This window comes from Pseudomyrmex gracilis, unplaced genomic scaffold (genome assembly GCF_002006095.1).
Source record: "Pseudomyrmex gracilis isolate BER0280 unplaced genomic scaffold, ASM200609v1 scaffold_803, whole genome shotgun sequence".
In the NCBI taxonomy this organism is placed as follows: domain Eukaryota; kingdom Metazoa; phylum Arthropoda; class Insecta; order Hymenoptera; family Formicidae; genus Pseudomyrmex; species Pseudomyrmex gracilis.
Genome location: NW_018021387.1, coordinates 39,159 through 51,108, shown reverse-complemented (window position 1 = coordinate 51,108; position 11,950 = coordinate 39,159).

The window sequence follows — 11,950 nt, the reverse complement described above, 5'->3', positions numbered from 1 at the left end:
AATAAAGGTAGAGTTTTTATAATATATAGTAAAATATTTATTATAAAAGTCTGAGATTTTCAGGTTTGTTGTTAGAAGAGTTTTATTAATGACTAAGATTAGATATCTTATTATTTTAATTATTAAGTTAAATTAAGAGATTAAATGTTTAAATCATTAACTTTAAGAAATTCGGCGGTAGTTTTGTAGTTAGAGGAACTTGTCAAGTAAGTGATAATCTACGAAAAAATTTTCTTACTTTATTTGTTCTTATGTATTGTTGTTTATTGAGAAGTAAATTACTAGATATTTTATTTAAACTATAAACAAAGTTATAGTAATTAAAATCAAAGTGTAGTTTAGTTAAGATTTAGATGAGTTACATTGTTAAAATTAGAATATAAAATTGATTAATAAATTTAATATTATTTATGAAATAAGATTTAATTGTAAAATGATATAATAATTTTATTTGAATATAAGTAAAAATATGTATAAATTGCTTGTCATTTTTATTTTGAAGATAAGAGAAGTTTTAACATAGTAATGGTACTAAAAAGTGTTGTTAGATTACATAATGATTAATATAAAAATTTTAGTTAAATAAAAAAAGATCTTATTTACATTTAAATGATTTTTCTTAAGTTAAATGAATTTTTTATATAATTGAATTACTATATTTACTTGGTTGATTCTTTATTATAATTAAATTTATATGCTGATAGCATTTTGTTTTGTATTTTAATATAAGTAAAATTTTTTTATTAATGTTTATATTAATGTAAATGAAATTGGTTATTATTAATTTAAGTATACTTATTTTTAAGTACCTTTTAAATCAGGGATTCTTTAAAATAAAATTTATTTATAAAGTTTCTCGGAATATTAAGAGCTATAAAGTTTATGGTAAAGGTAATGTTTTATAATTATCTTAAATAAAATTATAGAGGTGATATGATATTAGATTATTCAAATATCTAGGTTTAAATAAATTAACGTTTTATTAATCTAACTGTGCAAAAGTAGCATAATAAATTGTCTTTTAATTAGTGGTTAAGATAAATGAGTTAATGAGACTTAAGCTTTAAGTAGTTATTTTTTTATAAATTACAATTTCAGTAAAACTGCTGAAATTTAAGTATGAGACGAGAAGATTTTATAGAATTTTAGAAATTTTATTTTATTCATTGAGTTTACAAGAAATTTAAAATTTATTTGGTTGGAAGAATCTTTAAATTAATTAAACTTAAATTTTTATTACATTGATTAGTGATTTAGAGATTATAATTAGTTATCTAAGAAGTAATTACTTTAAGGGGATAACAACGTAATACTTTTGGTTAGTTCATATTGTTACACGTCGGACACCGCGCGTGTGCCGCGGGAGCTGTGTGAACGGCGCGCGCTCAGTGCGACTGTCGGTTGCTGGGCGACGACGGTTGTTGTTAGAGAAGAGAATTCTCGGTCGCGGATTCTGTCACGACGTATTGTAAATCTGGTCGCATTTTTTATAATTCTTATTGTACTTAGAACTATAATAAAGTGTTGATCAAAGAGCCACGTTTTCTCATTTCCGCGGACGGTTGCGCGAATCGCGGAGTTTAGCGACGGAAACGAGTCGTTCTCACTGTGAGCGTAACACTATTAATAAAAGTGTTTGCGACCTTGATGTAGAATTAAGAATTTAAATAATAAGAAGAATTATAATTTATAAATCTTTTTGACTTATATCATATCTTACATGATTTGAGTTCATATCGGCGTGAGCCAGATCGGTTTTTATCTATTATAAAATTAATTAATTTTTGGACAAAAGAACTTAATTATTTAAATTTGTTTATGTTGAAATAAATTATTTTGGCAGAGTTAGTGCATTAAATTTAAAATTTAATTATGTATACATTTTGTATAAAATTAATTATTTTATATATGAGTTATTTTTTTTTGTAATTTAATGTCAATTTTTTTGATAATTATTTATGTACTTTTATCTATTGCCTTCTTTACACTTTTAGAGCGTAGAATTGTATGATATATTTAAGATCGAAAAAGTACTAATAAAGTTGGATACAAATGATTCGAACAACCTTTTAGTGATGGTTTAAAGCTTTTGAGAAAAAAGTTGTTTGTAGTCGTCACATCTGAGTATTACTTATATTATTTGTGTCCTTTAATAACAATATTTATATTTATGATATTAATATTGTGGATAGTCTTACCTATGTATACAACTTTTATTATTTATATTATTCAATTTTATTAATAGTTGTATTTATAAGTTTGGGAAGTTACATTGTTTTGTTTCTAAAATAATCTTTCAGTTTGACTTATTCAATACTGGGAACGTTACGTTCAGTTTCACAGATAATTTCTTCTGAAGTTAGATTCATTTTAATTATATTCCTAGTTATGGTGTTAAAGAAAAGTTTTACTTTTATTACTTTAATATGACAATACTGATGTTGAAATTTTATTATAGTTTTACCTATGGCCTTAGTTTTTTTTATTAGTGTTTTGGTTGAGTTAAATCGAAGCCCGATAGCTTTTAGTAAAGATGAATCTGGGTTGATATCAAGATTTAATGTGAAATATTTTAGTTCAAGATTTACAGTAATTTGTTTGGCAGAGTATGGGATAATTATTTTTGTGAGGGTTGTATTTATTTTATTTTTTAGGTCTTTGTTATTTAGAGATATAATATTATTTATAATTTTTTTGTTTTGTTATAGTTCATTAATTTCGGTTGTTCGAGGTCTTCTCGGTATACGGTATGATGAACTAATGTACTTGTGTTCTCGGGAGAGGCACACCACCTTGTCGTGGTTCCCGAGCTTGAGTGCCGTGACGATTTGAGGAGCTATACCGGCGGGAACTTCGGTTCCTGGCAGGGTCTCCCTTGCCGGACAGGTCCTCAGTGAGCGGCCATACTAAGAGTGTGCCTAAGGGAAGGAAAACCCCTACAGAAAACCCGGGCAGGGCGGGCTCGTCAGCCTTGGGTGGCAACCGCCCTAGGAGAGGAAACTCCGATATAAAACCATCCTTAAATCTTAATGGGGATGTCACAAACTAAGGAGAGCTGTTTACCGGGACAGGGGATTCGGACCCCCAGTCCCCGGCGTGGCAGGACTACCGTCCCGGGCCCTGCCATGTCGTCATCATGCGACGGGCTGCTTGATGCATGAACTGCAGGTGCATCAAGTGAAGATGCTACTGCAAAGATGGGTGTTCAGATGTTCTGAACATCCATTGCCCGTATGGGGGGGAGGCATCCCTCACCCCGCTCACTGGGCGTACAGGTCCTGGACCAAAGTCCGAGCCGAGCTCGGACCGGGACCGGGAGTTGATGCCCCCTCCCAGTCAGCTAAGTCTGACTGCTGAGAGGATGGTCACTGAGTTGGACGACGACGGGGACGTGGACATGACGCCCACGCCTTCGACTATCCGTTCTGCCTCCCCCTCCGCGTGGCCCTCGACCCAATCCCTCGACGGGGGGAAGAAAAACGGCCGAGGTAGACCACCCATTCACGGCCGGTGCGTGGGTCTTGCCCGGGCGAGGGAGGAGGCTAAGAGAAAGAGGGAGGCGGCTGGTGTAGCCGACTTCCAAAGGAGGGTCTCCGAGGAGAGGGCCCACTTGGAGAAGGAAAGGGAGGAAGAAGAGGAAAGGCGCAAACGTGCCAATCGTCGCAAGTTTCGCAAGTCGTCCGATTCCCTTTCAGAGAAGGAGGACCTCTCTCCACTCCTGAGGTGGTGGAGAGAATCGAAAAGGCCCTTGAGGTTGTCGGTGAGGTTGCAACCAAGTTCGGCAACCTCAAGGGAGGATATGTCAAGGCTATATATACTCGGTTTGGGGGTCGGGGGGACAGCCCCGGCCTTCCAAGGGCAGAGCTGACTGCCACCGAGCGCGTCCCCAGGTTGCGGATAGGGGAACGGCCTCAAGCATTGAGGTTAGCTGCGAATAACCCCTTCGGGGGGAATAAGCAGTCGCGGACAAACAGCGGTGGATACTGAGGGTGGGGTGGTTGCTCCTGTGGGAAGGGAGTAGCCTATAAAGTGCCCCATAAACCTGATGAAGTATCCACGTCAAAGGCGAGTGAGTGCCGCCTTAAAAGCACTTCAACCCCCGGGCAGATCGGGCTCGCTAGGTTTTGTTTACCAACCGATCTAGGTGAAGGAAAACACCGATATAAAACCAACATAGTAGAAAAAATTATGATGGACGACAACATGAAGAAGAACTTACCGCCCCAGAGTGATCGGACACTCAGGGGTCGGCACGGTGGGAGTACTGTCCCTGCTCCCTCCGCGTCGTTATCCAGTGAAGGGCAGAAGGAGGGGTTGACGGCGGGCCCCTCCGGACAATCTGCTACCGCCCCAGCTGAGAAGACCGGAGATAAAAGGAAGGCCGATAAGAGCCTTGAGTCGGCTCTTCAAGAGGATACGGGGGAGGCCGATCGTTCCATCTGTGAGATGGGCACCGGCTCCCTCTTTGCATACCTGGCTGACTCCCTGGACGAACTTTGGGAGCGACTTTGTCGTCGCTCCAAAATGTCCAGGGAGGAGAAAGCGGGCAGACCTAAAGAGCTTCGGGATATTATCGAAGCAGGTCTTTTAAATCTTGAAGTCCGGTTTGAAACCCTAGGTGCTAAACGGTCCTCTCTCGGTGAGTCTGTTGACTACATCGAGAGGGGTGTGGCCACAGTGGCTAAGGCAGTAGAGGAAGTTGCTCGGAAGCAGAAGGCCTCCGAGCAACAAATCACGGATGCTATCCTCCAGATCAGCGAGGATTTTGACGAAGGCCATGCCCAGTGCATGGCTGGTCTGGAGGATGTTAGGGTAGATGTTATGGGGGCGCGTGAGGCGATTGAGGAGGTCCACAGGGAGGCCTCCCGGTCGCTTCACGCGCTACAGGAAAGTATGGAGACGTCGGTGCGTGCCATCGCTGACGTCTCCATGCCGGCGGCGGAAGGAGCCACATGCTCCACTCCGGTCAGGACGGGGGGACAGATCCCTCCCTCCTGGCTGGAGGAAATAGAGAGTGTGGTGCGGAGCACCGTCTCGGGGGAGCTCCAGAAACTTTTGGAGCGAGGACTCCCGGGGCGGCCCGCCTCGCCTAGTAGGGCTCCCCTTCCACCGCCTGTTCCTGTCAGGGCACAGGCGGGGAAGAAGGAGGAGAAGAAAAAGAAAAAGAGGAAAAAGAAAGAAGGGGAGAAGAAAAAGGAGAAAGTCAAGGTGGTGGATAAGGCGCCTACAGGGGGAGAGGGGAAGACCGCTGGTGTTGGTCGAGGAGACCCCTCTCCTCCCTGGATTCTGCCGTTGGGTCAGCGGCCGCCTCGCGGGGTACTCCCGCGTACCGAGGCGGTTGCCTTGCGTCTCGAGGGAGAGGGCATGTCGTATGCCCAAGTCCTTCGGGACGCAAGGGAAAAGGTGGACCCCAGATTGGCGGGCGTCTCCAGAGTCCGTAGGACTCTGGAAGGGCATGTGTTATTTGAGGTGGGCGGGGAGGACCGCAAGTCTAAGGCGGACCTCCTCGCCACCAGGTTAAGGGAGGCCCTTCCTAAGGGAGTAAATGTGGCTCGTCCGTCCCGAAACGTGGAGGTGATGGTCTCGGGATTGGACGAGTTCACAACAGAGGAGGATCTCCGAAAGGAGTTTGAGTCGGAGTTTGGCGGTGGGAGCGGCGTAAGGGTTGTATCCCTGCGTCGCTCCCAGTTCACGGGTGGAGTCGCCTTGGTCCGCTGCCCTGCTGAGGTAGCGACCAAGGCGATTGTAGCAGAAAAACTGCCGGTTGGGTGGGTGAAGGCGAGGGTGCGCGCACTCCGCCCCCGCCCTCTGCAGTGCTTTAGGTGCTTGCAGCCTGGGCACTGCAGGGCTGTGTGCTCCAGTGGGGTCGACCGCAGTGATCTCTGTTATCGCTGCGGTCGGCCGGGGCACAGAGCGGCCGGCTGTAAGGAGAGTGAGAGCTGCCCTCTCTGTGTAGAATCGGGCCGGGAGTCCTCCCACCGAATGGGCGGCGCTCAATGTTCGGCCGTCGGCCGGGGGGCTCCTGTGTCCGGTAAAAAGTCATGACGGGGGTAGGGAGGATGCGGTTTTTCCCCGGCTCCGGTGTATGGATCCGGGGAGCCGCTCCTCCGTATATCCGGCCTCCTTGGCGAGGATAAGGCCGGATAGAGGAGAACGTGGTGGCCGGGAGGAGGAATTGCCCTCCCCCCCCTGCAGTTAATTGGCACCACACAGGGTCGCGACTGGACGGAGTGGGGGCTTCGCCCAGTCTTGCACTACGGCCCGAGATGAGGCGGCGGGAAGAAGTGTGCCCCTTCCCGCCGTATTAGGGATTCTGGAGGGGACTTAAAAATCCCCTCCCGGGATGTCAGTTTGGCGCGGGAGGGATCCGCGATGAGTCCGAAAGGGGTACCGGGTCCCTCCCACTAACGTGCCGGGTTGGTACACCGTGGGGGTTTTAGCGGGTATACCCTCCCCACTCTTTTAGGTGGGAGGGGAGTCCCGCATAACCCCGGCCATCTCCCCCAAGGCCGGGGTATCCATTAAGGATTTCCCCCACGCCAAAAAAAAAAAAAAAAAAAGGATATGTCAAGGCCCTCAAGGGCGTGATTGCTTCGGTCAAGAGTGCGGCCGAGGTAATCAAAGATAGGGCCAAGAAGGATGACGAGCTCGGCCGAATCTCGCGTCAGTTCATTCGGGCACAAGAGGAGAACAAAAGGCTTCCGGACGAAGTTCGAGAGCTGAAGGCCGAGCTCGCTGACCTGAGAGCCGAGTGCATGGCTTCCTCTCCCCGAGTGAGGCCGCCCCTGCAGAAGCAGGGACCCGGCGGTCTAACCGGCATGGTCACCCGGGGAGAGATAGCCAGCACGATTGGAGAGGCGGTCAGGGGCCTCTCCAATCAGCTGATGGAGGAGGTACAGCGGGGAATCGGGGCTGAGATCGCTCGAAGATTCGACGTTCTCATGCCTGTTCCCCGCCCCTCATTGGCGACAGGTGCCCCCCGTCGCACGGCGGAGGCCGAACAGCCCATCTCAGTGGGAGGAGGCGATGCTGGGAGGGGGAGCGGTAAAGGCGGGACTGGCCCGCCTGCCGCTCCCTCTCGCGAGGGCCCTGACAAGGGAGGCGGTAAAAACAGGCCTAGCCTGCCCGCCGCCTCCCCCCAGGGCAAGAAGAAGAAGGGTGGGCCGACTGCACAGCAGCCGGTCACCCTAAGGAAGGAGGTACCGGGTACGCAAGTGCCCCGGCCCTCCACCTCTTCCCCTACCCTCCTCACAGAGGCCTGGTCGCAGGTCGTGAGGAAGGGGGGGAAGAAAGGGAAGGGGGCGGCGAAGGACGGTAAAGTCCCACCACCACCCGTGACCCTTCGACCCTCAAAGGATGCACCGCAGGTGCAACAGCAGCGGGGGAAGAGGGGAGGGAACAAGGGGCAAGTCCCCCCTAAGAAGAGAGCGGGCCGCATCCCCAAGACGGCGGCCCTCACCGTTAGCATCCCTGAGGGGGGATCGCTGACTCTGGCCGAGGTAATGGCCAGGGCCCGTGGGGCCATCGATCTGAGAGGGCTCGGCATTGACGACCTCAAACCCAAGAGGGCAATAACCGGGGGCCTCGTTCTAGAGGTCCCCGGCAAGGGAGGAGCGGACAAGGCGGACAAACTGGCTCAAGCCATGTTCGCCTTGTTCACGAACGGGGAGGCTAGAGTCTCCAGGCCCGTCAAGACGGCTGAAGTACGAGTACGGGGCTTGGATGACTCGGTCTCTTTGGAAGAGGTGGCTGCGGCCCTGGCCAGCGCCGGGGGGTGCGCGTCGGGCGAGGTCAGGGTGGGGCCAGTCAGGGTGGCTCCCTCGGGCCTCGGCGCCGTGTGGGCGCGCTGCCCGGTAGCGGCGGTCAGAAAGCTGGCCGACCTGGGCAGGCTGACTGTCGGCTGGGTTCAGGCCGTGGTTGAGGTGCTGGAGCATCGCCCGCTCCAGTGCTACAAATGCCTCCGGAGGGGACACGTGAAACAGCAATGTCCGTACACTGCGGAGGACCGGAGCGGGCGATGTTACCGATGTGGTGAGGCGGGTCACAGGGCGTCACTGTGCACGGCGGATCCAAAGTGTCCGTTGTGCTCGGACTTGGGACGCCCGGCAGGTCATCGCTGGGGTAGCCCAGCATGCGCCCCCGCCCTCCGCAGAGGTAAAAGGGAAGCCAAGGCTCCGGGGGAGGATGCCTCGCAGCTTCCCCCCTCTGGTAACCAGGCAGCATCGGCGGGACCACCGGGTCCCGCCGCTGGGGAGGTGGCGGCGGGATCACCGGACCCCGCTGCGGTTTTGGGAGGTGGGTCAGGGGGACTGCCGGGGTCCCCTGGTTTAGCGGGGATTGCTGAGCCCCCTCTTCGGGACAGAGGGGGCCTGGGGGAGGAGCCCATGGACGCCGAGTAAGTAAACCATGGCTCTCCTTCTCCAGGCGAACCTGAACCACTGCCGCCGGGCGCAGGACCTCATGACCCAAAGCCTGGCGGAGTGGGGAGGGGGCTTGGCAGTCGCGGCCGAGCCGTATTCGGTCCCTGCTCACCCCGCGTGGGCGGGGGACAAAGCGGGCTTGGTCGCGATTTACTGCGTGTGGGGCCACGAGATCCCGGTCTTTACTCTCATCGAGAGAGGACTGGGATTTGTGGCTGGAGAATGGGGGGAAACCATCGTGGTAGGGTGTTACTTCTCACCCAACAGGCCTCTTCCTGACTTCGAGGAGTACTTGGACGGGCTAGGCGCAGTGGTCAGGCGCTGGCTCCCCCGTCCGGTACTGGTCCTGGGGGATTTTAACGCCAAGTCGGAGACTTGGGGTTCCCCCAGGACTGGGGCGAGGGGAGAGGTCCTGGAAGAGTGGATGGCGGCTTGCGGGCTCCATTTGCTGAACCGGGGCTCGCAACAAACGTGCGTGCGGCAGGGCGGGGGGTCCATTGTGGACCTCTCGTTCGCATCCCCGACTGCCGTGCCGCGTGTGTCCGAGTGGCAAGTAAGGGTGGACGTGGAGACGCTTTCAGACCACAGGAATATTACCATGGTGGTCTCCGCGTCCGACCTTGGCCACCGGGGCCGTCAGGCTGGGAATAACACCCCACCCTTGCAGGGCTGGGTCCTGAAGGAAGTGGACCCAGGAGCCTTGGTCGCCGCAGCCCACGTGGTGGCGTGGCTGCTTCCACCGGCCACGCCGCGAGACCCTTGGGAAGAGGCGGAACGGCTCATGGCGGGCATGGTTGACGTCTGCGACGTGGCCATGCCCCGCCAAAGGGGCCTTCCTCCCAGGAGGGCAGTGTACTGGTGGTCGCCAGAGATCGCCCGGTTACGCGAGGAGTGCGTAAGGGCGCGCCACCGGTACACCCGCACCCGTTGCCATCCGTCAGGCAGCGCGGCCGCGTGGGAAGTAGTGTACGAGGGCTATCGCACAGCGAGAAAAGCCCTCGGGGCGGCCATAAGAAGGGCCAAGGCCCGGGCCTGGGATGAGCTCCTCGGGACTCTCAACAGAGATCCGTGGGGGCGTCCGTACAGGGTCGTCATGAGACGACTCAGACCTTGGACGCCCCCACTGACGGAGAGTCTCGACCCCCACCTCTTGGGGCGGGTAGTCGACACCCTCTTCCCTCGCGGGAGGGGGACTTGGCCCGCCCCGGAGGGTCCGCCGGACCAAGTGGAGTGGTCCGACGAATGGGCGGTCACCGAGGAGGAAATGACCGGGGCCATCCGGAAGATGGGCGAAAAGAATACTGCCCCGGGTCCGGATGGTATCCCTGGTCGAGCCTGAGTCTTGGCCCTCGGGCCTCTGCGGACCCGCCTCAGACAGCTCCTGACGGACTGTCTGAGGACGGGATGGTTTCCCCCGGCGTGGAAGCGCGCCAGGTTGGTCCTTCTTCGGAAGGACGGGCGTCCGGCGGACTCACCGTCCGCCTACCGGCCGATTTGTCTCCTCGATGAGGCGGGCAAACTGTTTGAGCGAGTAATCGCGACCCGCCTCACGAGCCACCTGTCGAGGGAGGGCCCCGATCTGGGCGAAAACCAGTTCGGCTTCCGGGAGGAACGCTCCACTGTGGATGCGATCCGTTATGTGGAGTCCCTCTCGGGGGAAGTAACCTCCCGGGGAGGGAAGTTGATCGCGGTATCGCTTGATATCAAGAATGCGTTCAACTCCCTCCCCTGGGACACTATAGAGCAGGCACTCGTCTATCACCGGGTGCCCCCCTATTTAGGGAGGCTGATCGGGGATTACTTCCGAGACAGGTGGGTAGAGTACCCGAGCCGGTACGGAGAGCCGCGTCGTAAGGAGATGCACCGGAGTGTCCCGCAGGGGTCGGTGTTAGGGCCGCTCCTGTGGGACCTGGGATACGACGCGGTGATCCAAACCGCCCTCCCCGGAGGGACCAGTGTGGTGTGTTACGCCGATGATACGCTGGTCTTAGCCTCCGGAGACACCTGGAGAGACGCGCGAATCCACGCCGAGGTGGGCGCGGAGTGCGTCGTTGGTCGAATTGAGAGGCTGGGCCTAACGGTGGCCTTCCAGAAAACCGAGGCCATGTGGTTTCATGGCCCTCGGGCGGGGCGGCCACCAAGGACCAGCCTGCGGGTGGGTAACGCCAGGGTCGAGGTGGGGGGTACGCTGAAGTACCTCGGACTACACCTCGACAGCCGTTGGCGCTTCGAGGGCCACTTTGAGCGCCTTGCCCCCAGGGTGAAAAAGGTGGCGGCCGCGTTGGGCCGCCTCCTGCCAAACCTGGGGGGTCCGGACGAGAGGGTCCGCCGCCTCTACGTTGGGGTGGTACATTCGGTTGCCCTGTACGGGACACCGGTGTGGGCAAGGGCTGCGCGAGCCACAGGGCGCGGAAACTTCCGTCTTCTCCGCGCTGCGCGTGGCTCGCGCGTACCGTACCGCCTCATACGAGGCGGCGGGGTTGTTAGCGGGAGTAATCCCTCTAGACCTCCTCGCGCAAATGTACGCGGAGATGTACGATCTCCGCGTCGACCTGCGCGGGAGGCTAGGAGGCCCCCGTCTGGACGAGGCGGTGGCCCTCGCCGAGCGTCAAACCCGGCAGCGCCGCTCCAACGGTGGAGCGAGCGTTTAAGTCGGCCCGCCGTGGCCGACAAGCGCGTTGTCGAGGCTGTCCGGCCCTGCATGATGCAGTGGTTGAGCAGACGGCACGGCAGAGTTACCTACCGTCTGGCGCAGGTGCTCTCGGGGCACGGATGCTTCGAGGAGTACCTGTGCCGGATAGGGAAGCGACCAACGGCGCAATGCCGCGCATGCGGCGCGGCCGAGGACTCGGCGCAGCACACGCTGGGGCACTGCCCAGCGTGGGCGGAGGAGCGCCGGGCCTTGGTCGTGTCGCTGGGTGGTGGAGATCTCTCCCTCCCGACTATTGTGCGGGCGATGGTCGGGGGGAGGAGAAATGGGATGCCATGGCCTCCTTCTGCAAGCAGGTAATGCTGCAGAAGGAGGCCAGTGAACGGGAGCTCGAGAGAGATCCCAGGGCTGTCAACCCTGGGAGAATTCCCAGGGGAGGACAACGTGGGAGAGAGAGAGGGAGAGGGAGACGGGCGGCTGACGCGGCTCGAGATCAGGGCCGGGATTTGAGAGGTTCGCCTCCTCCCCCGCCCGTCCGTGGCCGGCTCCGCCCGCTCCTCTCCCGCATCGGAACGACGTCCGATTGACGGTGAGCCCCGGGGGTAGGACCTGCATCTCCCTCGGGGCGAGAGACGTCAAGTAGGTCGGAGCGGTGTCACGCTGGGGCCAAACGGGGGCCCTGCCGGTCGGGAACCGCCCCGACAAATCGGAACAAGAAGTAGGTGGTGGCCGGGGGGAGGAACCGTCCCCCCCCGGGTAGGCTGCACCGGGCGTGTTCCGTTTGACCACAGTACGATTAGACACCGCTCGATTCGACACAGATTTATTCGACACCAAATTATTCGACACCGTACGATTCGACACCAGATTATTCGACACC